Source organism: Arvicanthis niloticus, chromosome 6 (genome assembly GCF_011762505.2).
Source record: "Arvicanthis niloticus isolate mArvNil1 chromosome 6, mArvNil1.pat.X, whole genome shotgun sequence".
Classification (NCBI taxonomy): domain Eukaryota; kingdom Metazoa; phylum Chordata; class Mammalia; order Rodentia; family Muridae; genus Arvicanthis; species Arvicanthis niloticus.
This window is the reverse complement of record NC_047663.1, coordinates 14,579,609-14,602,650: the sequence shown is the minus strand read 5'-3', so window position 1 is coordinate 14,602,650 and position 23,042 is coordinate 14,579,609. Positions and strand designations below refer to the sequence as shown.

The window sequence follows — 23,042 nt, the reverse complement described above, 5'->3', positions numbered from 1 at the left end:
TCATAGTTTTGTTTTTTTTTAAAGTCTCTATTGATTGTTTCCTAACCTATAATAATGTTTCCTAACTCAAATAATGCTGGAAACATAGTCTCAGATACACAGCATCCCACATGTGAAATTCCAGTTTTACCGGTAAAAAAACAAAAACAAAAACCAGTTATCACCGTCAGGTCCCAAAGAAACTCAGGATAAAAGTCTAACTGTGGTGTCTAGTGGCAAACCAAAGCACATGCTTCAGGCTCACTTAGCACTTGTGGCTCTCCTCATCCTGCCCCCTCCCCTAAACCTCTCCAGCTCATGGGCTTCCCTCCTGCAGCTTCTCATTCCTAGAGAACCCTGATGTTTTGTCCATGAACTCTCCCCCTATCCCCCATCCCTCTCTCTTCCCTTCTTCTCTCACTCCTCCACCTCTTTCTTCTCATAGCCTAGATCAGTCTCTGCCCATGTTTAGTCTACACCTTTCTTTTCCTTCTCTGAACACTTTTAGATGCCTCTGGCTGTTCTCTTCCTGTGTCTACAGTAAAAACCTTCCCATCAGCCATACCGTGGAGTGGTCACGTCCTCACTTTATATAATCCTTACAGTGCCCAAAACCCCACTTTATACGATCACAGGGTGTGGTGAGGCACACCTGTAATCCCAAGTATTTGCAAGGCTGAGCCAGTAGGATCACATGTTTGAGGCTGATCTGAGCTACGTAGCTCCAATAAAACAACAAAAGAAACACCAGGCAAATGAACTATTATTTTCCCTTTCTCATATGTGTGTGTGTGTGTGTGTGTGTGTGTGTGTGTGTGTGTGTGTGTATTCATGTGTGAGTGTGTATAGGGGATAGGCACAGGTACCACAGTGTGCTTATGCAGGCCCCAGGACAACCTGTAGTTCTTTCCTTTCACCATATGGAGCTTGGGGATCAAACTCAGGTCGACAGGCTCAGCAGCAGGAGTCTTTACCTGCTGAGCCAAAGGCGTTTTGAAGATTCTCTTGGCCAAGCTTTTAAACCCGACTTTACTTTACGCTCCCTTTCTTCTCTTCCGGGAGCATGTAGATTTGACACTATCCCCAAGGCTGCTGTGTCTGGTTGCAATCACCAGAAAACACTGGATTTCTTTGGTCACTGACCAAACACCTCATCACTCTTTTCTGCTTGGCTCTTGAAGGAAGAATTCAGTCCAACTGTTAGAACTGGCAACTTTGTCTTCTTGTGCAGACAGCCCATTCTAAATGAGCCATGCTCTGAATCCAGCTGAGCCACTCCTTCTTCGCTAGCATAGACTCGGGAATGTTTCTATGAAGGCTCATGTGGTTTGAGGTCACATTTCTCCTAGAGGTCAACGGAAGTCACAGGCTCTGGCTCTGTCTGCCCAGAAAGGCTGTGACATTCCTACACTTTGCGAGCCTCTGTTGAGTCTATTCGCTCGGCCTTGCCCACTTGGATACGGGCTGACTGTTGCAAAGGAGAGAGATGAAGAAAACCAGGTCCTGAGTGCTGACACGTTAGACAGAGGACTTAGAAGAACTCATCTGGATCTGATCTGGAAGGGTCCTGTCTGAGGACAAGCTCTCCAGGCTTCAGACGGAGTTATGCAAGCTGCCAAGAGAGAAAAGCAAGCAATAGTTCTATGAAGCTGTAAAGCCTGTGAACCACAATAATGGCCGACACGGCACGATATTCTGAAAGGCTCAACAGTGGCGCATATCCTGGGGGTAACCGATGGGAGGGAATACATGCCTGGCACTTTAAACTTAGCCCACTACCCATGGCTGGTGATGGCAGGAGACCTAGAGGAGAACGTACTATGGCCACCTTCCTAAACCAGTGTAATTCGAACTGCGTGATTAACTACTGATCCTCATACCCACAGGTAAGTATGGCTCTTAGCCTGCTCCTTTTTGCAGCAGACAGAGATCGTTACAGAAAACTACAGCTGGTCAAAATGCAGAGATCAGCTGAATGTGGGGTGCCTGTGATGGTTTTGTATATGCTTGGCCCAGGCAGTGGCACTGCTGGGAGGTGTGGCCTTGTGAGTATGGCTTTAATACCCTTGTTCTAGCTGCCTGGGAGCCAGTATTCTGCTAGCAGCCTTCAGATGAAGATGTAGAACTCTCAGCTCCTCCTGCACCATGCCTGCCTGGATGCCACCATGTTCCTGCCTTGATGATAATGGGCTGAACCTCTGAACCTGTAAGCCAGCCCCAATTAAATGTTGTCCTTTATAAGAGTTGCCTTGGTCATGGTGTCTGTTCACAGCAGTAAAACCTTAACTAAGACAGTGCCCATCCCCAATGAATACATTCACAACATGACCCCTACACATGATGGAAGAGGGGACAGAAAGATTGTAAGAGGCAGAGGGCCAGGACATCTGCTACCACATAGTTTCCTATAAATGAAAAGAGAGAGCGAGAGAAAGGAAGAAAATGGGAATAGGGAAGAGAAAATAGATCTGAGAGGAAAAGGTTAGGAGGAGGAATGAGGGAATGTGTGTGAGCGAAACATGCCATGTGAAATTATAAAAGAATTAACACAATATTATGTTAAAGACCTTATGTGTACGGAAATAAATAGGCATACTTTTCCAGTTTGACCTTGAAATGCCCCTCATGGATGTGTATTTTGAACCCTTGGTCTTCTAGCTGGTGGCCTTATTTTGAGAGGCTGCAAGAAACTTAGGAGGTGGAGCCGAGCTGCAAGGACACCCCTGGTGCTGTGTCTGGTCCTATCCCATTCCCTGTTGCTGTTCCAGTCTTCTTCTTCCTGCCGTGGATTGAGCCACCTCTCCCTCCATAGGCTCCCACTGTCATGATGTTCTGCCTAAGTACATGGAACAAGGTTGAACTCTGTGAAGCCACATCTAGAACTGGTCTTTCACCCTGTTACACTGCTTCTGTCGGGAATTTTGGTTATAGTCATGTGAACATAACTAATAAAGCTGAGTTGGATATATTCAACTCTTAGTAATTTTTCCCCATTTTTTTTAAAGGCCTGCGCACTGAGGAGCAGAGAGATCAAATAGCTTGTACCAGATTGAATATCCTGCAATTGATACATATGTGAAGAAACCAAAGATCAGACCTCAGAAAGCCCCACGCCAGAACAGTTTTTCTTTGCACTCTGTAATTCATCTTACCTGGTGCCAGTGGAATATTTTTATCTGTTGTCCTCAGGAGAGACAATGACTATTCCCGAAATGGCAGATTGGGTTCATCATGTATGCAGACTCTGATTGCTCCGCCATGGCTGCCTGGAGCACTGGGCTGAAAAAGACCCAGCTCCTGCAAGAGGTGATTGATTAATGGTGCCTGCCATTCAGAACAAGAGGCGGCGGCAGCAGCAGCAGGTGTGCCTCCGCTCTGCTGTCTCTGGACCATTCCACTGAACCCTTTAGATGCCAGTTTATCCGGCCATTCCCATCCCTCCTGGGGATCTCACTGTCCTCTACCACCCCTCCCTCGCTCATCTTTCCAGCACTCAGGCTCATGGCCTTGGTTCTCTGTGTTCCCTAAAATGCTACCTCCCCTTCCACATCCCGGCGGTATGTATGACTTCTTCCTCCCATATGAACTTGTTTACAATACCGTCCTCATTTGTCTTCGTTTCTCAGGGCGTCTCGGTGGTGTGATGTGTGATTCAATACTTTTGAAAGAGTCAGAGATGAATCTCAAGACTTCCACCTGACTCTGAACTCGGAGGCAGGCAGGGGACCCATCCCTGCCTACTCTGGACTCTAAGATAGAGTCTGTACGGTTTGATCCTCCATAATTTTTGGTTGTGAGCGTAGCTTTTCTGTCTCTCCAGCCCTTTGATACTTGATAAAATATTTATTAAATAAGTAAATGAAGGGAGAACTGGGTGATGTTCTCCGTTTCTTCGAATGTTTCCCATCTGTACATCTCTGAGTCTTCCCAGGGGGTCATTTATTTCTGGAAGTATTGAGATAGGCAATGCCTTCTTAAAAATCTGTGGAGACAGAAACTGAGCTAATAAAAATCTCCACAGAGAAGTGGTTGAGCAATCTGAGCCAGAGATAAAGCAATCCAGGCTTCTAACACAAACACTTGCCTTCCAGACAGTGACAACAGCAATAACCATGATACTTACCAGGTGAACACTCTTAACTGAGCAGACTGCTTATTGACTTATTTCAGAGAGCCTCTCACTATATACTACATACTGGCTGGCCCTAAACTGGTCACCCACCCACCTTGGTCAGCTGAGTGTTGAGATTTCCAGCGCGTCCTATCATGCTAAATTGAAGCTTTTCCTTAATCTAGCATCACCATTTAAAAATAACTGACTTTTCCAGGCATGGTGGTGCACACCTTTGATTTCAGCATTTGGAAGAGAGAGGCAGGCAGATCTCTGTGAGTTCTGAGTTTCAGGCCACCCTGGTCTACATAGTGAGTTCCAGGCCAGCTAAGGCTACATAGTGTCATCCTTTCTCAAAAACAAAATAAAACAAAGCAAAATAATTTATCCCACAAAGAGAAGCAGAGCTTCGACTCAAGATAACTCTATGAACATGTTCATCATATTATCTAAGATAATTAAATATGAAAATAATGTAAATGTCCATCTATAGGGGATTGTTCAATCAATTATAGTGGTATTATAGAGCACATTCAACTAATACAAAATAACACCACGAAAGTGTTCACGTTCATTAGGTTAAAAAATCGGTGGGGCTAGAGAGGTGGTTCAGTAGTTAAGGGTGGTTTTTGCTCTTTCAGGGATGCCAGCACCCATGTGGCAGCTCAAAATCATCTTCAATTCCAGCTCTGAGGTAGACACCAATAACTCTCTTCTGGTCTCCATGGGCATCTGCATACACACACACACACACACACACACACACACACACACACACACTCACTCACTCACTGGAAAATATTTACACACATAAAATATTTTAAAATCTTCAAAATACATCAAGGCTACATTTTTAAAAATGAGAACATGATTGACTATAAATAATGCTATCCTGTTTGTGATCACGATACAGTGAGTTGTGGTCTATATTTTTTAACTTACAGGATGTAGGAGACTAGGCACACTGTCTCAGTGTACAAAGGATCAGTGAGCTGAAGGCTATTAAGACGCATGTACAAGAGAACTCTCCAGACTCCCTCCCTCCATTTCTTCCCTTATTCTATTTGCCTAAACGTGAGACATAGATTCACAAAGACGCCCCTTTCTGTTTACCAGAGGGGTCGAAGAAGAGCCATGGCAGACAGCCTGGGACCTTCATTAGCTTGGAGACAACACGAGAGAACATATATTAGAGAATTATATTAGGAGACCTTCTTAACAAAACCAGCTCTTTCCTAAAAGGACTAAAACATAGTTTATTCTGAGCTAAATATAAGTACCCATGGGCCAGGAACATGGACACTGTTTGCCTCAGTAGCACATTCCACTGTGGAAGTAGTCATTTGAACTTTCATAGCCACAGAACAAAGACAGACAGGTATCAATGCATCTAGCAAACACTCAGGCCTGGAGAGAAGGTAGGTTGTTTACAGTGACATGCTAGATAGCAGGTTTCAGGAGCTATCTGGTGACATTCTTAGTTCTTGTGTTGGTGGAAGCTAGATTAGAGGAATGTTAGGTCAGATACTGAAGTAGGCAAACATGTCATGAGGGCTAAAGACAACCCAAGGTAATTTTGCCTCTGAATCTGAAACATTCAAACTCATCAGAGTGGGCAGCTCTAATCAGTCCATCAACCTTGAAGAATCTCAAACATAGACATGTTTTCCTATTTCTGGGAACTTCGGTTCACGTAAGCCTTGTATCTCCTATATGTCTTCCTCTCTTCCTCTCTTCCCCCAAGGTTCTGCCTACAGACTCAACTACATTCTTCTTTGTCTCCTCTTTTCTCTAATGATGTTCTTCCAGATGTGATGGTACATACTTGTGACCCCAGTGCTCGTGAGGCAGAGGAAGATAGATCACAAGTTTGAGGTCAGTCTGGTCTATCTAGCAAGTTTCATGTTACCCAAGGCTACATGAGGTGCTGTGTAAAGCAAAAGAGGAAGAGAAGGAGGAGAGAGAAAAAAATAATAGTAACAACAACTACATCAACAACAACTACAACTACATCATCATCAACAACAATAACAACAACATTCTTTCTTGAATACATCATCTAATGTAAACTTCAAAACCATCTCTTTGAAGTGCTGGAGATAGCTCAGGGGACAAAAATGCATACCATTCTTACAGAGTTCAGTTCCCAGCACCCAGATCAGAAGGATCACAACCACCTGCAACTCTGGTTTCAGAGACCTTCTTCCTTACTGCACAATCCACTCACCCACAACAACAACAATTGCAGCAGCAACCACCACCACCACCACCACAACAACAACAACCCACAGCTTTGAGAACTATCCAACCCCTGGGTGGGGGTTGTGTGTAAAATACACATGTTAACAAACCTTCATTTTTTTTCTCATTAACCTACTTTTGGCACTATTAGATAGCTAGTTAGATATTCAGATGTTGATGGACTTGGAGATCACTGGGTGGATCCTTGCTTATGTGCAGTTGTAGATACAAGAACCAAAGCTGCAGGGCTTTGAGTTGTATCTTTGTCTTGGGTAGAAACGTTACGTACTAAACTGCCCCGAAGCTCACAAGATAACTGTGTAGCTGGAGGCCTTTTGGTGTCAAACAAAGATATACCATTACTTCCTCCCGTGAGTTCATCCAAATAGACCTGCCAATCAACTGTTCCTTGAGGGAAGCTATCTGTCACAGAGACTTTAGATATGGAACAAAGCTTACCTAAGATACTGATTGACACATGGCTTTCTGGCCATAGCCCACCCACAGCCCCATGAAAGTGTTCTGCAGTGGATTTTCTTTACCTTCCTCATGGTCAGGCCTGGACCTGATCCCTCTCATGAACTGAGATCATGGAGTTCTTTTGCTCTTTCTCACTTGCTGTTTCTCTTGGTATTTGTACTTCTGAGCCTGGTCCTAGGGAATCTCCCTTACTTTCCAGGAATCCCAGGACTATATGACTCAGGTCACTAACTCTTGCTCCATTAGAACTTCAGTTTCCTTCTACATCCATTCTAACCTAATTCAGGTGTCTGTTTTGTTTTTGTTTTTTCTTCAAAACGTGATAATTATATGTGGGGAGCTGACAGAAGGCGGCTATCATCCTTTCGGCCATCTTGAGCCACATACCCTGATAAGAGACTTGATTACATCAGCCTACAACAGCTGAACACACTCTGATAACATCTTGCTTTAGATACCCAGGATTTTCCCTTGGGTGTGTGAGACTTAAAGGTGTGTGACTTAAGGGCATGACTTAGAGATCAGATTTAGAGACAAGACCTAAGGGCATGGCTTAAAGGTGTGACTTAGAGGCGTGGCTTAGAAGTGAGACATATAAAAGGCAAGAGGCAGACAGAAGAGTTCAGTACAATTATGAGTACAACTTGGAACTAGGAATTAGGTTAGAGAGTACAACTTAGAGTACAACTTGGAGTAGGAATTAGGCATTGAAGAAGACACTTGGACTAGAAAACTCAGAAGAATTATTATTAGGCATTAGGTATTAGGCACTTAGCACTTGGAAGAAGTAACTTGGAACCTGGAGGCACTAGGGACTAGGAATTAGGGACTAGGAATTCAAGACTTGGGATTTGGACTAGGAAGAGAGACTGGAGAATAAATGGGATTGAATCACACTCTTCCTGGTCTCCATTCTTTGCATCCGTCCTCACTCTCTCTCTTGCTGAACCCTGACCAGAGGACTGGAGCAGCTTGGGGCAGTGTGAGCTCTAACAGTTTAACCCCCAAGGCTTTTGGCAGTGTGGGTTCCAACACTGACAGAATGGTCCGAGACATTTTGGCCCCCAAACGTGGGGTAGTGCAGTTCTCAACATTTCTGGCCCCCAAACGTGGGGCAGCTTGGGCCTCGACAATTATACCCATGTAGTGTGTTCCAGATGTCCCTATGACCATGTGATAAAGTCAAGACAGCTTATATCAGACTTAGAGGCAATACCAGACCTGAAAGGGTAGGTTGGATTTTTTTTTGTTTTGGGTTTTTTTTTTTTTTTGAGGCACCTATTTTTCATAATATGCTAATTGTATCTTGCATGCCTCTTCAATCATCAGATTTCCACATAGTGCTGCTGAGACATGTGGATATTTGTGTTTGGGTTTCCTCTTGATCTGTCGATATGCTTACAGGAAGGAAATCGATGCTGTATCAGAAAGAGGCAGTTGTATCTTTATTGCATATAAAAGGATGAATCTCGATCCCTGCCTTCCAATGTGATGCAAACCAGGCAAGACATGATGAAGTGATCCCCGGTGACCTCGTGGAACTTAGCTCTTGTTGGCCAGGAACCCAGTGCTCACTGGCCAAGGCAATTTTGGAATGGGCAAGACACGTTACATCCAATTTCCATCTCCTAAGCAAAAGAAGGACACTCCAGTCTTCCACTGGTCTCTATCTCGTTTGTTGGGTAACTCCCCCTTTAATCTTGGTTGATTCTCTTCTGAAATGTACCATTCGAGTTCCAGACAAATTAGATTCCCTAGATCTTAAAGAGAAAGAAATTGACTTTGTTCCACACAGTGTAATAAGACAAGTTAAATTAGATGGTAGCGAGAAAAGACCAATGGAGAGGAACCATTGACCGGTGACCTAATGATAACTTTATTTCCTTTCTAGGGTATCATGGGAAGGACACATGAAAGTATACTTTAATTTTTCCAACTTTGTAGGCAAAATCCTTCTCTGGGACAGACTAAGTACTCGGTGTGCTTCTGACATCATAAGAAAACTATCAAAGTTGCCATTGGGACATAAGAGTCCCACTGGTAGTCCACTAAGTATAGCCATATGGAAAATTCTGTTTTATATAACCAGGATCTAGAGGAGGAACAGAGAGGGTAAGAGGAGGCTAAAGCAGAGCATTGGGAGGGGGCAGAGCAAAGACAGATGGAACTTCTGTGGTCTTACAGGCTACTTAAGATCTCCCACTGTAAGCTTCCTCATAGGAAGCGGAGTGTTGGAAGTCAGGTGGCTGGAAGTGAGATTGTCTGGTATTGAGCATTCTTCTAAGACTCCTTGTTTTCAATGTGGCAAGACAGGGCACTACAGGACTTACTGACTGAGGATGCCCTGGATTGGAGCCCTCAATTTTGTTCTTGGAATCCTCAGGCTCTTGGTTGTCCTGCCCCTGACTTGACCATCATCACCAATGGGATAGCCTTGAGCAAATCTTATGGTGTAAGTTTCTTGGCACTGTGCCTCTTACTCTGTTACAGCCTTATACTTCAGACCTCTGGCTTTTGTTATGGGCATCAGTGGGATTCCGTGACCCAACATTTCACTTCACCTTTATGCTATTTATTGAAACTCGTAAATTAGTATATCTTTCTAGCCTGCCTGTATAAAAGACGTGGAACCCTGGTATTTTATTTACAAGCTGTAAGCAAGCCTAGATTGGACAGGTTTTGAGCTATTTTAACATCCCAGCTGCACGTTCATTGTTAGTTGCTGTTTGAGTCTCACCTGGGTTATTTCTGTTCCATCAGCCTGTCCTCAGAGTCCACTTCTCTTGGCCATGTGCTCATGGTCCATCTCCTCTCCACCTCCGCCTCTCTGTGTCTCCTTTCTCCTCTCCTGCTCTCTCCTGAGACCCCATCACTTGATCCTCAAGTCCCGGTTCCCTCTTCTTTAATGCCCAATCACAGGCTCCAGCTCTTTATTAGCCAATTAGTTTTAAATTGAGGAAGAAGGTTTACATAACAAAGACAGGTGTACCCGACAATTCTCTTGACTGGGGGCATCCAGCTCTTGGGGTACAGAATTCAGCATTTGTATACATAGCACCAGACCAACCCCCAGGAGAAAATTTATAACCCTTTCAGAGTTTCTCACTGACCCTGGAATGCACAAATTCAGCCAGATTAGCTGACCACAGCATTGCAGGAATCCTCCTGTCTCCACATCCCCAGTGTTGGGATTCTAAGTGTGGATTATCACAGTCAGTTTTTTGTTTGTTTTTTTTTTTTTTTTTTTTTTAATGAGTGCTGGGGATCAAACTCAGGTTTTCATGCCTGTAAGGTGTTGTGACAAAATATCGTGACCAAAAGCAACTTAAGGAAGAAAGGGATTTATTTCAGCTTACAGCCCCAGAGAGACAGAGTCCATCTTGTAGGGAAGCCATGGTGGCAGGAGCTAGAGGTCAACCTGGGAGTCAGGAAGCAGAGAGATAGCATTTCATCAGCACACAGGAAGGAAAGTATGGGGGGCAAACTCTCAAAGCCTGTCTCCAGTGACATACTTCAATAATGTGTCACCTCCTCAAGGTTCTAGAACGTTCTTAACCAGCACCTCCAATTGGACACCAAGTATTCAGTATATGAGCCTACAGGGGACATTCCTCATTCAAACCATCACATATGACAAACATTTTATTGACTGTGATATCTTTTCAGTCTTGGAAATTTTCTTATTCATCTATATGTGTCCAGTAATGCCTGCCTGGATGTCCTTTCCTTTTACCAAGCAGAGACCTATCGACAAAATGGGGATCAGGATTGTCTTCACCCCCTACAAAATCTGACCACAATCACCTCTTCTAAAGAGACAAACAAAAAAAGATTCTCTCTTTGTAAGTCTCTCCATTAATGCCCCAGTATGGACTCCTGGTACATCAGATAGAACAGATCACAGCAACAGTGACCATGGTCAGACTAAAGGAAGCTCATGCTTTTCCTGACCATAAACAGTATTTCCTCTGGCCTAAATCTGGAGTGAGACTCAATGCCTAGTCAGTGAATTCCTCTGTTATAGACTTTTAAATCCCTGCCAGTCACCTAACAGTATCCCAATGCCGACCATTAAAATTATTTTTCAATTTGTCCTCCTGAGATCACTGCAACTGATAATGGTCTTTCTTTAATTTCCCAGGCCACTCATTCTCTTGCTAAGTCTCTGGGAATTAGATATTATCTTCATGTCTCTTGTAGACCTCAGTCCTCTGAAAAGGCAGGACGAACTAATCGAACCCCAACTTATCCATCGAAACACTCTACCAAGGGGCTGGAGAGATGCCTAAGTAGGTGAAGTGTTTATTGTACAAGTGTGAGGGCTTGAGTTTGGATTCCCAACACCCACATTAAAAAGCCAGAGATAGTGATGTAGTCTTGCAATTCCCCTGCTGGGAGGCAGGGACAAGAGGATCTGAGACTCACTGATCAGCCAGCGAAAGAATAGGGCACCCAGCATAGACCTGTAGCTTCTATATATGCATACACTGGTACGCCCACCTATGTAACAATATTATACACAGGTATACAGTATACACACATACCATACACACACACAGAAAGAGAAAGAGAAGAGGAAGGGAATTAGGAGAATAGTAAGAGAGAGTGAGAGGGAGACACAGAGACACAGGCACCAGACACACACACATACCATACACACAGGGAGAGAGAGACAGAGAGACAGAGACAGACACACACACATACAGATCACACACACACACACACACACACACACACAGAGAGAGAGAGAGACAGAGACAGAGACAGAGACAGAGACAGACAGACAGACACACACACACACACACACACACACACAGAGAGAGCGCATGTCAGGAAACTTGGCATTCCTAGGTAGCACTGTTGCAGTAATCTTCCTTAGCGTTTGTACCGTCCTCATTCAGAGCTCGTGGCTCAAGCTCCTCTGAGGTGTCTTATGGACATATTATTTTTTTCTGTATTCACATTTGTTCCTAGGTAACAAACCCCAATTTTTAAGCCAGTTTAATCCAATCTCCATCCAGGTTATCAAAATTATGGGTTACAGGGACTCCCTAATCTATCTGAAAAACAGGAAAACCCTGTTTGCAAATTAGAGGAAGGGCCCTGGGGGGGGGGCAACGGTGGCCCTCTTTCTCTTTAGAAAGGTCCTTTCCCCTACTTTCTCATCTCTGGTAGCCAGCAAGGTCTCAAGATTTATCAGGTGGCTCATCACTCCCAAGTTAAACCTTGGAAAGAAGACCTTTCCATTGGAACATCTCCTGTAGACCTTGGGACATAAGTGGCCTTAAAAGCCTATTTAGAGGAACAGACAAATAAGAAAAATTTCTGTTTTCTCCTCTCTCACTAAGAAGCCACCCTTTGCTGTCTGTACTGGTTTCTATGTAGTCTGTTGTTTCTGACTTTTTGTACATCTAAGATAACACCTCTAGGTCACACTGCTAAATGATTTGTTACTAGACTCAAAGTATTCTTTATTGACGCATCATCCTGCTTCCATTTCAGCCTATCTGTAGGATTAGAAGTTGTCCTTTGATCATGGCTGTCTTAGTTAGGGTCTCTATTGCTGTGATGAAACACCATGATCAAAAAAAGCAAGTTGGGAAGAAAAAGGGTTTATTTGGTTTATACTTCTATTGCTGTCCATCATCTAAGAAGGTCAGGACAGGAACTCAAACAGGGCAGGAACCTGGAGGCAGGAACTGTTGCAGAATCCATGGAGAAGTGTCGATTACTGGCTTGCCCCCTCCTCAGGCTTGCTCAGCCTGCTTTCTTATAGTACTTAGGACCACCAGCCCAAGGTTGGCACCACCCACAATGGGCTGAGACCTCCCTCACTGATCACTAGTCGAGAAAATGCCCTCCAGCTGGATCTCATAGAGGTAGTTTTTCAACTGAAGTTCCTTCCTTTTTGATGACTCTAGTTTGTGTCAAGTAGACACAAAGCCTGTACAAATGCTGTATCCGTTACTTTTCTATTGCTGTGATAAACTACCAGAACTAAAGGCAATAGAATTAATTTTGACCTATGACTCTGGAGAGAGAGTCCATAGTGAATGGTAAGGCATGGCATAGCATGTTATTGGGAAACAGGAACTGTCTCATCGTATCCTTATTAACACAGGAAGCTGATGTGTGCCCGTGTGTGAGTGTTTTGTGTGTGTGTGTGTGTGTGTGTGTGTGTGTGTGTGTGTGTGTGTGTGTGTAAGTGGAGTGAGACTACAAACTCTCAAATCATGCCCCTAGTGATGTATTTCTTTCAGCAAGGCTTTGCCTCCTAATGGTTCCATAATCTCCCCAACTACACCACCAATGAGGGAAACACAGGAATTCAAATACAGAAGCCTATGAGGGACATTTTCCATCCAAATCACAACGGATGCAGTATGAGGATTCCTCTGATGTCCCATCTGCTTTACATGATCGAAATGCCCATGCCTGGCACCACCATTCCCTTGGATACGCTGTTTAGAACTGGAGCTTGGATTTTTGTGGTGGAAATGGGCTATACTTAGTATCGATCCCAGTGATCTTTGAACTTTGCAGTCTTAACTGCTTTCTTAACCAGATTTCTTTTCCTTAACCATCAATCCACCTTCAAAAAGCACCGCACATTCAAATCTCTCTATCTGGGCCCACCTTATCATCTTTCATCCACTGACAATCAACAGTTGTAAAACCAGGGATTGAAACTTCAGGACTCTGATTATTGGTCAAAAAAACAAAAAACAAAAAACAAAAAACAAAAAACAAAAAACAAAAAACCAAAAACAACCAACCAACCAACCAACCAAAAAAACCCAGCATCTGGGTTGTATTTCTGGTCCTAGGTAGAGAAATAATATTTGAGATTGTCTGGAAAGCTTTAAGACTATTACCTAACTGGACGATATACTACCATCCCCAACCATGAGCTAATCAAAATGGGCCTGTCAGTCAACTAGAAAGTGTCGTGTCCCTCCAGAGAGGCTGTTTGTTCTAGAGACTTTAAGAAACAGTATTGCACCTATGGGCAGGTCAACACCTGATCGTCCGTCCACTCAAGTCCCATGAACGTGTTCTGCTCGGGAATGGTCCATTTGCCCACTGTCCACTCTGACCCCTTGAGAATTTGCTGTTTTATCCTCTACAACAAACCCTGGCTGTCTTCTATACCACACTTCCTGTTTTTCTTCCACACTCTTGCAATGGAGACCACAGGCCTGGGGAATGAGAGGGCTACAGAGGAAGACCCTGTACCATGGTCCACGGCAGAAGAGATCCCAGTAAGGCTTAGCATTCATTACTCTCTTACGCGGTTATCTCTGCGACAGTGTGAAGAACACATTTAGTTTTTATCTGTTTCCCAGAGCCAGTTCTCAACCCTCCACCATGGCTTTGACATGTTAGTGTCTTTTGTGTATTAATGAGATGTCAGGTGGTTAAGGGGTCTCAAAGCTGGTCGCCAGAAAAAAACAAAACAAAACCCAAAAACAAACAAAAACAAAAAAACCAAAAAAACAACATGCGCTGGAGAGAACTGGGAATTTCAGCTCCAGTCCCAAGTCACATTGATCACTGATGGCGGGTACTGCAATCAATCGGACCTCTGGAATGATGCTTTTATAAAGACCCAAAGGGACCGGCTTGGGGGACTTTTCAAGAGATGAACACATAGGGCTGGAGAGATGGCTCAGCGGTTAAGAGCACTGACTGCTCTTCTAGAGGTCCTGAGTTCAATTCCCAGCACCCACATGGTGTCTCACAATCATCAGTAATGGGATCTGATGCCCTCTTCTGGTGTGTCTGAAGACAGCTACAGTGTACTCACATAAATAAAATAAATAAATAAATCTTAAAAAAAATAAGAAAAGAAAAAAGTGCTTTTTTTAAAAAAAAGAGAGAGATGAATACATGGAGGGACACGAGCGTGGACTGTCCAGAGGGGTTCTGCACTCCCTTCCCACATGCCTTTGCTCTGCGCATGCCTCCCATGTGGCAGCTCATTGGTTACAATAAAGGCAGCGTCATGAGCAAAGGATTTCTCTGGGTTCTGTGTACTTTCTCCAGCAAATGAATCAAGCCTATGAATCAAGCCTGCAGATAAGGTCACAGGAACTGTATCACAGGGTGCTCGGAAGTATAGGTGAGCACTTGATGCTTGTGACTGACATGGGCCAGAAAGGGCTCATGGGAATGGGCTCTCCATCTGTGGACATTGATGTTGTCTAAATTATCCTTCTCATTCTGAGATGCTGTCCCCTTCCCACGATCTGTGTGGTTTTTAGGTCTTGGGTCTGTTTTTCCTAATATGATGTTAATACACACCTGTATTTACATCAAACCAACTTTCTTTGATAAATTTGTGGGTTGCTCCCTTCTTATTTTCAGGAATGGACTGTGCATCAGTCTGTGCCTACAGGTGGTGGTGGTGGACAAAAGGGGTTGTTTATATGCTGCCATCAAGGTGCAGGGTCACCCTGTCTCTCTGCGTCTGCACTCAAAAGGAAGTCAAATGCGGTTGTAAAATGGAGTCTCCTGAGGCAAAGCACAGACCTTGATTTTTGCAATCTGGAGTAGTTTGGATAGGAGAGCAGCCTGATCCCAATTGTTAGGGTGCTAAAGTTAAACCTGTCTCCTCATGTCACATGTGGCTCAGGATTTCCCAGGAAGAAAGGATTTCGGTCTGGAAGTCACGTGATACTTCTGTCCCATTTCACTGGTCCAAGCAAGGAAGGCTAGCCCCGATTTAAGGGGTGTGGGTGGGGTGAGATCTATGCTTCTGGTTCTTGACGACAGAGCTGCAAGCATCAGGGGCTTTGTTTGTCTGAGGCAGTGTCTCATGCAGCCCAAGCTAGCTTCAAATGATGCAGTCAAAGGTGGTCTTGAACTTACGGTCTCCCTGCCTTCCTTTCCCATCAGAGCATTTTCTACAAGAGCCACTCACCTGGCAAACATCTTCTCCCCGTGGTGCACTGTGCTAGATGCATGCTCTTTGCTCTTCATGGAGAGATACACATCTCGATAGGGTTCAGGTGCCAAACACAGTATAGGCTAGAGAGATATGTGTGGAGGAGAGATGGAACTGGCCACACCCTCCTTCTACCAACCACATTAATAAGCTTGGTTACTATCTCCCATTGGCGTGATAGGCTGCCACACTGCACAGTGAAGCTTCCAGCAAACTTATGTAAGAGCAGAGGAGGAGGAGGCCTTCTAGAATGAACAGCATGCTGGCTGGGCTGTCACGGGGCTCGGTCTGATCAGTGCATGCAAACTGCTCACGGCTTCACCTTATACGCACATGAAAGGGAAAAAGCAAAGATCTAGTCGTTTCAGAGAAAATAAATCATTATTCTGGGCTTATACATAAGTAGACAAGCATATGAAAAAGAATATATTTCTTTGATGTTATCACTAAGTCTGGCTGCTTTGGAATACAGCCTTGCCTGGCCCAACTTCCCAAGCCAGCTAGAGAGAAAGCTGGGGAAAGTGTGGATGCATGGTGTGTGTGTGTGTGTGTGTGTGTGTATGAGATATATGTGGGTGAATGTGTGTGTATGAGAGGTATATGTGTGTATGTGTGTGAGGTGTGTTATGTGTATGAGAAATGTCGCATGTGTATGAGGTGTATGCATGTGTATAAGAGGTGTGTGTGAGTGTATGTATGAGAGGGGTGTGTGTGTGTGTGAATGTGCATGGAACATGTGTATAAGTGTGTGTGAATGTGTGTATGAAAGAAGTGTGTGTGTGTGAGGGAGAGAGAGAAAGAGAGAGAATAATATCTTTTCATCTCTGAGTACAGAACACAGATGTTGGCTTCCTTTCTGCTTTAGTTGATTACATCAAGGATTACATGAGTCCTGGGAGCCCCCCTTCTCCAGGGAGAAGCACTTGCAGCAGCTTGGGACCCAATCTGGCAACAACATCTGTCTCCTGACCCTGCATCTTCAATGGCGGTGCTTGTTGAGGCAGAAAGCCTGACCACACTGTGTCACTAAGAACGCAGCTGTCCCTGTCCTCTGAGCAGCACACAGTATCTCCAGCATCACTGTAGAGACACCCAAGGTGACCTTGTCTTGTCCTGGTCCTTTTGTGAGCACAGAGGTTCTTGTGAGGGCAAAGAGGAAGAGGCTGGAAAGGATCCAAGTGGTCTCTGAGCCTATGAAGTGGGTGGGGGGGGGTAGAGGGTGTGGGTGGAGGGGCGAGTTCAGGAGCATGGGCTTTGGAGTCTAACAGCAATACCACTTGTGAAGAGGATACATTTTGGGCAAGTCACTAAACCTTACCCTACTCTGGTTTCTCACCTGTAAAATGGGGCTAATGACTGTGTCTATTTCATAGGGCTGTGAGCTTGGTATAAAATAGATCAGCTACTTAGCATTCGATAATTACTTAATCAACATACTTTATTAAGGACATCACCAGGTGTTAGGGAGTGGAGAGCATCAGCAGACATTAATCCAAGAGCAAGTTTGCTTGGGTTCTCACCCTAGATACACATTCTCTCCCTCCACCCTTGTCCCCAATGTCTGCAGGGGCTCCAGCTGCAAGCAAAGAGTGATAGCGTAAAAGGCAACACATTTTATATTATCTTTAAGCAGAACATAACTCCCCTGGGTGGTCATGAGAGTCTTGTCCCTGGTGGTGTTCGAGCAGAGTCAATTGGCAGGGAAATATAGAAGAGGTTCCAGTGGATGGAGAACCAGCGGCTTTGAGAGCCTCTGGAAGCAGAATTAGGGGAACACTGTTCACTGTTTAGGTGGCTGCCTCACAAAGGATCGCCAGTGCTTGAGTGTCTCAGTCACTTTCTCTCTTCCTCAAACCCTTAGGAAGTACCTCCAATTCAGAATCCATCTTCCCCAACTCAGATGCTCAGTTGGCTGAGTCCAAATGACTGGGTCTTTTTCCTGTGTACTTAGCATGTCACAGCCTGGTCACTGTAGTTTATACTTCTCCCTCCCTTGCAGAAATGTTTGAAGCAGAAATGTTTGAAGCAGAAATGTTTGTCTTCCTGTGAGTGGCTTTGTCTCACTGGCCCCTAGCTGGGCTCACCCTGCTCCTGAAAACCAAGATAGACTCTGGTTGAGCCTCCAGCCTGATACCAAATTTTGGCTCTTGTTTTCCACCTGTTGGCTGGTAGAATTCTATTTAGAACCCTAATCTTGACCTTGACGTGGGCTATCTCTCCTTTACCACAGTTCCCCGCCAAAGACCTCTCACAGAAACAGAGCTCGTTACTGTGTGCATTGGTTTCCTTTCTCATTGCTCTGATGAATGGCCAGCAAAGACAACTTAAGAAAGAAACGGAATATTTTGGCTCACAGTTTGGGCCAAATATAGCCCAAAACGACTGGCAAGGCGTAGCCGCACAAGCATGAGGCAGCTGGTCACACTGCGTCCGTCTATAGTCTGGAAGCAGAGATGGACAGGTGTTGTTCAGTTGACAGCCTCCGCTTGGTTCAGTGCACGGAACTGTGCTGCTGTATTTGAGGTGGATATTTATTCTGAGAGTCTCAGCTGATCCATTCTAGAAAGGTCCTCACACACGCGCTCAGAGGTTTGTTTCCACGGCGATTCTAAATCCCATTACATTAATATGAGTAACCGGTGCATTGTGTTTTGAGAGTTCAGACGACAAAATTTTGTCAATATTTGATAACTCGAAGTTGACATTGCCACTGTAGATGACGTCTTGGTCATTTCTATTTCAGCACTTTGATAGTTCTTTACAGTTCCCTCCCCTCCTCCACCCATCACCACATATATGGTTGTCTTTGTCTTCTTTTTTCCCATCTAATTTTGCCTGGACATCACCCTGTACCCCATAGTGGCCCATTCTAGAGCTTTCTGAGTGGAAGATAGGCTCCTTTGTCTCAGGTGCAGCTCTAGTCCAGACTGGGGACCACTTTCCCATAAACCATCATCTTCACCTGTAGAGAACAGCACATGAAAACCAGGCATGTATGGGTTCTTCCTCAGCTCCTGGGACAGTAAATACAATCAGATCTCTCTGCAGAGAAACTGGCAAAGTCGTCCTTGGAAACAGCTCACATTCCATGCCAGCAACCACTACAAACCTGGAGGTGCCAGGAGTTTACATGAAGTCACCCAAGGCCAGCTCACCATGAGGCATTGCAACAGAGAATTCGTTTCCCTCTGGATGGTGTCTGCCATTTTCTAAGGATTCACACCAGATGTACATACATTCTATATTAAGATGCCATAGTTAAGGGACACAAGGAGCAATGGTGGTGTGACTTCCCTTACTAATGACTGAATGTTCTTTTAGTTATGCCCCAATAAACTATCGTTTCTTGAACCTAAGTGTTGAGACTTCTCTCAGCTTCTCAGTTATTGGTTGTGGAAACCTGTGTCAGTCAGTTTCTCAGTGACTGGCTGTGGAGGCCTCTCCTGATCCCTCAGCGGTTGGCTGTGGAGGCCCCCCTCACTTGGTTCCTCAGTGATGTGGAGCTCCCGCTCCTCTGTCTCATCTTTGACTGAAGGTCGAAAGCCCACCCACGTGGCTTCCTCTTTCTCCCCGACAGTGCTGACGTATTCTCCACAGACCAGCGAGGGACTTAGCAGTGAGTTCTTCGCTCCCAGGCTCTGTGCCCAGACTCGCTTTATTCTTGCCATTATCTCTTCTAAATGCCATGGCAGGGCAGCAGGCATGATGGGGGAATTAAGCTTAATTAAGCCAGTTGGCTCCTCCCAAGCTAAGGCTTGTCATTTCTTTTCTGAGATAAAATGTTGGTATCCTCGGTACTTTTCCTCTCTTAAAGACTTTTCACCATGAAATTTGGATGCCAGAGCAAATTACTCATAGTTCAAAGGTCAGTCTCTGAAGCAAGATGGCTGTTCAGATTCTCTCACTGTTCCTCATGACACTCAGGCCACTTGTTCTGTTTCTCGGTTTCTCTGCCTGCAACCTACACAAAATCAATGCCAGCGACCCTCCTTCTGTTTTGCTTACAGGAAAACAACTAGAGGCCGTGGCATCTGACAGATAGAAAAGGCGTTTGGTTTATGCCAACAGCCTTACTGTGTGTCCTTCCTGGGAAGGGGTAGTGATGTGTGTGGTCTGGAGATGCCCAGGGGAATGTGACACTCAGGCGAGTGGACTTGAGGCAGAGTTCTTTTGGCTCTAAGTGACAGATGCAGGAAATCGAGCCTGAGCTGAAGGAAGGGATTTATTTGCTTTGTTGGAACTATTGAAGAATACACTGTGCTCTGGAGTTGGGGGAAGTGGCTGGAATCTCAGGTCCAGGGTCAGATGGGCTTAGAGACCTGAATGCCACCAGAATAGGCCAGCCACAGCCATCACTGTTCCCTGCCAGTGGGGCATTCTCCTGCACAAGCACGTGAGTGCATGCGTGCATGAGAGTGAGCAAGACAGAGAGAGAGGTGGTGGTAGGTGGGGTGGGTAGAGACATTAACTGTGGCTCCTCAGGCATGGTTCTGCTTGATTTTTTGGAGTCTGGATCTCTCACTGGCTTAGAGCTTGCTAAGTTGTTGGGGTCCACACTAGCCCCACATTGGGGCGGCCAAAATAAATGTTGCAGCCCAGGCAAAATGTTGAGGCCCGGGCCGACCCACGTTTGGGCGGCCACTGTATCCCGGCCCAAGCTGCTGCTCTGGTCTGCGGGTCGAGGCTCAGCAAGAGCGAGGGTGAGGGCAGACTCAAAGAATGGAGACCAGACAAGGTGTGATTCAATCCCGTTTATTCTTCAGTCTCTCTTCCTCTAAGTGTCTCCTGTCTGATTCTCCCTCTATAGTCTGTCTTCTGGTTCTATCTTCTATAGTCTGTCTTCTGATCTGTTCTGTCTCTGCCTTTTATATGTCTCACTTCTAAGCCACGCCTCTAAGTTACACCTTTAATCATGCCCTTAGGTCTTGTCTCTAACTCTGATCTCTATACTTCTAAGTCATACTCTTAAGTCACACACCTTTAATCTCACACACCTTTAATCTCAAGGTATCTAAACCAAGATTATCGGAGTGTTCTCAGCTGTTGTAGGCTATTGTAATTCAAGTCTCATGTCAGGGTATATGGCTCAAGATGGCTGCAAAGCTGATAGCCGCTTTCTGCTAAAAGTCGGCCCCCAACACTAAGTGGGTTAGACTAACTTGCCAGCAAGCTCCCAGGAATCCTCCTGCCTCTGACTCCCTAGTACTAGAATTACAAGTGTGTGCCACCACGCCTGTAGGTTCTGGATGTTTGCATGGCAAGCCCTCTACTAGCTGAAGCATCTCTCTGTGACATCCCTGACAAGGGCTCTCTTCTTTGTGAGCAGCGAGTCCATGATGGGCAGCCTAGAAGGATGTTCCCTGTCTGTGTGCGGGCTGCTGGTTGAAATGAAGCTCTTGGGATGTGACTTCTGGCAGTTTCTCTATTCCGGTGTCTCTAGGCTCTGGGATAAACTTTTGTGTGTGTCAACCCTGTGAGCACTCACAGGTCTATCCTAGCCACGCCTCCCTGGCCTCGAGTGTCCCTCACTTCTACATCTACCCTGAATATGACAAGATGGATCAAAGGCTGCCAGCTTCCAGGGGTAGATATTTGGAAATATTCGGAGCCACGTGCTCCCAGAGGGTGTGGCTCACACCCTTAGGATTCGGTTACCCTAACCTGTGGTCTGACACCTGCTTCCTGGTGAGGAGAGGCCTTTCTCCTCTAGCCCTGTGTACTCAGCTCACACACTCATGTGTTATAAGAAGCAGTTGCTGGTTCTTTTAAAGAGGAAAGGTTTTGAGCTAATATATTGGTTTCTGTTCTTCCTCTCTGGCCTAGAGCGTCCCTTGCTTTGACCCAGCCTCACACAACCACCCGACTTATGACAAGACGAAGCAATGACTGCCAGCCAGTTCTCCTTTAAAGGCCTAACCCCCCCTCCCTCCTCTGTAGATCTGACCATTCTCCAGGCCCCCTGGTGACCCAGTAACCTCAATTCTGACTAGCATCTGCATGGCTTCCTACTTCTTGCTTGATAAAAGCTTTATTTCTGTCCTGGCCACACATCTGACATATCTGATCTCGGAAGCTAAGCAGGGTTGGACCTGGATGGGAGGCGGCCGAGGAATACCTGGGAGCTGTATGTAGGCTTAAAAAAAAAGAAAGGAGGGAAGGAAGGAAGGAAGAGAGACAGACAGACAGACAGACAGACAGAAGCTCTTTACTTGCCTCCGTGATGAGGCCTCCTTCTGCTGGGTGTTCTTAGTGGGATGACTAGGGTCTTCCCCCCCCCCCCGCCCTCTCTGAAAGGGCTGTTAGCCCTGTCTTAGAAATCAAAATCTAAAAGCCAAACCCCCAGGAGAACAGGCAGTTTACTAAGATTGGCTCTGAAAAGAACTGAACGTATCTAATAAGTGCAAAATTCCCATCGTGCGTGTGTAAGCTGCCGGCCCACTCTGCATGTCCAGTGTGCTCCGTGATGCAATTAAACATCATTATGCAAAAATAGGACTCAGTGAGTTTGAAACAATGAAAGGACAAAGAGTTGGAATCCCTCCTAAATTCTCTAACTAGAAAATCCATTGTATTTTTTTTTATAAGACAACATTCTCCGATGTCTATGTACTCACACCATTTCTCTGTCCTGCTGGACATGAGGCCCATGCGCCTTGATCATGTGGTCAGTAAGGGCAGGTGTGTGTGGGTGTATGTGTGTGTGTTGGGGGGGTTGGGCACCTGACCTCAGCTCTGAGGGTTTCTTAGGTCCCATAAATCCAAGGGTGGTTTAAGCTAAGGCCCAGGAGCTGCAACTCCCAGCTTAATTTTATTTATTTATTTATTTATTTATTTATTTATAGACAGAGTTTCTGCTCTGTAGACCAGGCTGGCCTCGAACTCAGAGATTCATACTACCGCCTAGCTTGTTTTAATTTTTCATATTCATGAGTGTTTTGCCTGCATGTATGCGCTTACAGAGGTCAGAAGCGGGCATTGGATCCCCTGGAACTGTAATTGTAGTTGTTGTGAGCCATCTTGTGGGTGCTGAGAATTAAACCTGGGTTCCCTGCAATAGCACTATGTGCTCTTAACCCCAAAGCCGTCTATCTCTCCAGCTCCTACAGCAAGTCCAAAAGACACTCCTGGTGTCTGTTACTTGTCCCTTCACTGTGACAAAACACCAGACAGAAGCAAGGGAGTTGTCAACTTGGCTGGACCTGAAATCAACTAAAATGCAAACCACTGGGCAGTTCTGTGAGAGACTTTCTTCATTAGATTATTTGAAGCAGGGAGACAAACGCT

General features: G+C 45.2%; 1 long non-coding RNA gene across 1 annotated transcript; it reads left to right on the top strand.

The window, feature by feature from the left end:
• Positions 1-814: 814 nt before the first annotated feature.
• Positions 815-3,789, top strand: LOC143442508 (uncharacterized). The gene is made up of 3 exons (XR_013110745.1): positions 815-1,865; positions 2,055-2,185; positions 2,985-3,789. It is a non-coding gene; the product is annotated as an uncharacterized LOC143442508 (long non-coding RNA).
• Positions 3,790-23,042: the final 19,253 nt, after the last annotated feature.